This window comes from Tupaia chinensis, unplaced genomic scaffold (assembly GCF_000334495.1).
Source record: "Tupaia chinensis unplaced genomic scaffold, TupChi_1.0 Scaffold144482_1, whole genome shotgun sequence".
Taxonomy (NCBI): Eukaryota; Metazoa; Chordata; class Mammalia; order Scandentia; family Tupaiidae; genus Tupaia; species Tupaia belangeri.
The window spans coordinates 2,186,963-2,191,961 of record NW_006204341.1 but is presented as its reverse complement, the minus strand read 5'-3'; the positions used below and the strand labels follow the sequence as shown (position 1 = coordinate 2,191,961).

General features: G+C 38.7%; 1 protein-coding gene across 1 annotated transcript in view; it reads left to right on the top strand.

Annotated features, from left to right (window-relative positions):
* DIAPH2 (diaphanous related formin 2) overlaps positions 1 to 4,999 on the top strand; it is a gene marked incomplete at its 5' end in the record, with an annotated part of 1,076,033 nt that overhangs the window by 402,165 nt on the left and 668,869 nt on the right.

Below are 4,999 nucleotides of genomic sequence, written 5' to 3'. Positions count from 1 at the left end.
CTAATTCCCTTCCCCAGCCAGTGGTACTCCTGGCAACAGATGCTGTCTCACAGTGGGAGCTTTGGGGATGTGGAACTGAATGCGTTTTGCTTTTTCCTCAATGTGAAGAGTCATCCCAGTCATAGTACCCTGTAGAGGGTTATTAGGAAGAGAACGCAGAGTGGTTCAGAAAGTGTCCCTGCACACATCTCCCTTGTTCTCTGACATTAGTGGGCAAGTGGAGAGCCAGCTCTTATAGGATGGTGCCCATTGTACCTGCCCTTCATGGTGATCTTGAGGGTTATTTTGGCAACATGTACATTGCTATTTTTTGGCTACTGTACAGTCAGTACTATGAAACTTGTTTTGAGTTTTGTAATTTTATAGCATTTTAAGTAAGTTGTGTTTGTACCTTGTGTAGGGTGAAAGAACTCTTGAATAAACTTATAAACATAGATTAGAGTGAAAACTGAAAAAAAAAAAAAAAAAAGTCACCTAGTACCCAGACCACTGCATTTATCAGCCTGATACTGCTGAGATTACCTGTTGAAGCTCTCCTCAGCAGCTAAGATATTAGCATTACTTCTTCCCTGCCTCTTCTCCCTCCTGCAACTCCAGCCCCTCCACCAAGCCTGTGTTGCAGGCAGAGAGGTGCAGCAAATGGCCTGAGAAGAAGACGCGCCAAACTCTGCATTTCTACTTGGGCCATTTGGCCTAGATGAATCTTTAAACCTGATTGGTCCCAGCCCCTGGGAAAGGCAGCAGTGCCAAATTGAAAGGTTCTAGCTACCTAAGGCTTTAGTATTGCTTATGGTTACAACACATTCTTCTACTTTGGCCAGATCAGTATCTGAAACCTTAGTTCTCTACCTTCACTACAACTTCTGCCCATCTTTGTCTTTATCTTTGAGGATTTTCCCTTCTCGCTTACCTTTGTTTTTATTTTTGTTTTTCTCTGCCTGTAATTTGTCAAGATAGTCCTCTAATTTGTATTCCCAAATGGTCATCCCAAAGAGTTGGGCCCATACACAGATAATTCTGAATTTTCCTGCTCTTAACTGTTTACCTTATGAAGCACCAATATAATGTAAGCAAGAGGTCCTTACCCCTCTTTTTTTTCTTTACTCCTGATAAAGCATGTGTACATGCATGTGAAAGAGAGAGAAGTGGGGGGTGAGAGAGAGAAAGAGAGGGAGAGAGAAGCATTCTCCACAGGGTCTGTACACACCACGAGCCCCTTCCTCCTGTCCTCCAGCCCGTTGGACCCTAGGTTCTCACATACTTTCCCATTGTGTTATTGACCAACTGAGCCGAGATTTAAACCATTATTGTTATGTGAGATCCAGCAGCACATTACCTCTGTGTTACAGAGTCAGCCCTCTCCCTTCTCTGTCTTAGGATGTTTCTTCCTCCCAGAATTTTTCCCTTCTGTCTTATTTTCTGGTACAGTATTTTATAGCCTTTCACCTATTATTTCTTTTCTGCACATACATGCTTTCTCCTTCTGTCTTTCTCTCTCTCTTTCTCTTAAACATACACACAATTTTAAAGGATGATGTGAGTATAACTAAAGGGACCTCTGGTTCCTATTTTTCCATCTAACAGTCGTGAGATTGGGCCTGATGAAGACGCGTCTTGCTGAACATGAGACAGTGAACTTCTGTTTTTACCCAAGCTGGAAACCTAAATAGCTGAATTTTTGATGTATTAATTGGTAACCCAATCTAGAAGAAACTTCTGGGATAAGGTAGGAAGCCTGATTGAAGTGTTGAATGACAGAAGAATAAAAGCACAGACACACATAACATTTGATAAAATGGACTCCTGTGTATATTAACTATGAATATTCACTGTTGCACAGTACAAAGTCTTTGAAGTGTAATTAAAGGTTTTTATTGAGCCCTTGGGAAGAAAATCTGAGTGCAAAGCCTTAATTTCATTTGTACTTGTTGGAACTACTAACATTAATAAAGAAACAGATAAAATTGACATTTTCCTAGAGCAAGGCCATATTGATCCTATATAAGACTTCAATTGTTAATTGTCAAGATCTAAATACACTCCCTTTTTCCTATTGTTTTTAACTCACCATATCAGATAGATAATTTTTCAGTATATTACCAATTATGAGATGGGATAAAAATGAATTATGTTCTAACTGTTCTTAACATTTTTAATTCTTATTTGCCCCCAAATCACTAAGAGGTAGAGAGGGGAATGGCAGAGAGTGATTTTCTTAGGGAAAAAAATAAGTTATATGAAGTTTTAGGACATATATTCATTGTTATGATATAAATTTAGTAATTGAAAAAAAATTTTCATACTGAACAGTCTTAGATCAATTCCTAGTTACATTATAGTGTGATTTAATATGACATATAGATCTATCCCATTTTAGTATTCAAATGAAAGCCACACTCTTTTCTTCTCTCTTCCTTTGTTTTTGCATTTTCCTATCCCGTTTGTTTGCCATTTCCAGTCTTCTCCCATTTTTTGCTCTTTTTCCTTTGCTCTTTTCTACACATATATGTGCTTAGAGGAAAACTATAACCTTTGCTCACAGTGGAAACCATCTAAATTTTTGTCTGTTTTTAAAATATACTTCCACATTATACCCTATAATATTCTTTATGATAATGCTGAAATTTTCAAATGGTTCTGCTTGATAAATCGTTCAAGACAAGAAGCAAAATCTTATTTGCCCTTACTCCAAATAGTTACCTACTTACATACTCTCCTGTTATCTCTACAAACTAAAATAACTCCAGGTGATTTGAATTCCTCTGAAAATATCCTTCTCTGTAATAATTACAGTAGTCACAACAATTAATGAATGGCAACCTGAAGCTTAGTTACTTCATAATCCTTCAAATTCCATTTATCAAGTGTATTTTGTATGTTTTAGTCCTTGCTTGCTTCATTTGTTCATCACTCAGTCATCCAAACAAACACTTCTTGAGTATGTGCCGTATGTATTGTGTTTCGGCTGGGGCTGAAACAATGAATAAAATGAGACTCTAGACATGGAAGAATCCACAGTGTAGTTAGACTGACCTGTAGATGAACAGACAACTTTCTTGGGAATTTTATCTTTGCCTGAGTCACTTAAGAAAGTTTCACATTGGGAGGAATTTTGTTTCTAAAGAACAAAGAAGGGTTTGCTAAATATTCTAACAAAGGTAGTAAAGGATATTCTAGTCAGAGGTGTGTAAGGCACTATTAGGCGATGATGTTACAACATTGTATAAGATGGTATTTCCCAGAAGGAATACTTCTTACAGTGTGGGAGATGAGCATTAAAACAGATAACCACCACTCATTTTGTACATAATAGTGTAAGGTACAGGGAGATAGTCTAACTGTGCCTCATCTGGACCAGCTTTATAGAAAGATAACTATAGAGCTGAAAGAAGTAGTTTATGAGGTAAATGACCTCAACAATAACAAGAATAATAACCACTAACATTTACTGAAAGATTACTGTGTGCTTGCCACCATGCTTATCATTTTACATACATTCTCTCTTTTTTGAAGAATTGTTTTATTTTATTTTATTTATTATTATTAGTTTTTCATTTGCTATAGGGCACATGCACTCACCAGAGAGGAAGAGAGGGAGGGAGAGAGAGGAAGTGAGAAAGAAGCTGCCAGGTCCAGGACTTGAACTGTGATTGGCTCTGTGGGAGTCCAGCGCCTTAACCACCATGCTACCTGCTGGCTCCCATACATTCACTCTTAATCTTCACAACTCGCTGAAGACCATACTAAATTGAAGCCTAATTAAGGAGAGGGGGAGAGTTTTGGGAGCTCCAGGTGGTTAAATAATTCCCATAAGCTCCAATGGAGATGACACAACTGGGCATTGAGCCCAGTAATTCTGACTCTAGATCCTTTGTCTACATGTATATTCCAAGCAAGAAACCATCTTATATATTACAATAGAGATGAGAAATACAAATATCAAATACCAGTCACTTTTTCTCCTTGAGGATTTCACAATGTAAAACTTGTACATGACAGCTCCTTTTTAAATTTTTTTTCAGGAAGAGATTTTTGCTATAGGGCATGTGTACACACCAGAGACACAGAGAGAGACAGAGAGACAAAGAGTCACCTTTGAGGGGGGAATAACCACGCCACAATCCCTTCTCCTCCATTATCTTCTTGGGATTTTGGGTACACATGCACACACATCTGGTGTATTTCAAGCCTCTGGTCAGGGACTCGAACCATGGTTGACTATGTGGGAGCCCAGCAACATAACACTATACCATCTGCTGGTCCCTGACAACTATTATCAAAATAGTGTGAAATGTTATGTGCTATGCTGGATATTTTTATTTTTTTTGGAGGGGGATGTTTTTGCTGTAGGGCACATGTGCTCAACAGAAAGAGAGAGGCAGAGAGACAGAAAGCGAGAAAGCAACCCCCCCCTCAGGGGGGATGGCCATGCTACAATCCTATCTCCTCCATTCTCTTGGGATCTTGGGCACGCACACACGCGTGCCCAGTTTGAGTTTAAGCCACCGGGTCGAGGACTAAAACACGGTCAACTACATGGGAATCCAGCAACATAGCCATTACACCAAGTGCTGGTCTCGCTGGAGGTATTTTTAAGGTTCTCTGTAATGGTGTGAAAAGCACCAAATGTAATGAAAAATTCTGGATTTAAACCCTGTTTTTGTTGCTACTTTTTTTTTTAACAAGTCTTCTAAATACTTTGATGCCCAGGACTCTGTAAATGGAGATTAATAAGTGCCTTCCGGGTTGTTTTTAAGAGTAAATGAGAGAAACCACATGGATTTTAGAAAGCACTGAGTGACTAGTGAATCTACTGTCTTCAAATAATAACCAGTAGAAGCTCTTTGAGAAAACATAGGGTTGTTGAAAAGAACAAGCTAGATAAAACTTACTGAATGTGAGAACTTGGGCATCTTGGTGTCATAACTGTTCTCAGCTATAGAATCGGGATAATGCCACCAGCCTCATGAGGGTAGTTGTGCATTTCCTTATGCACATT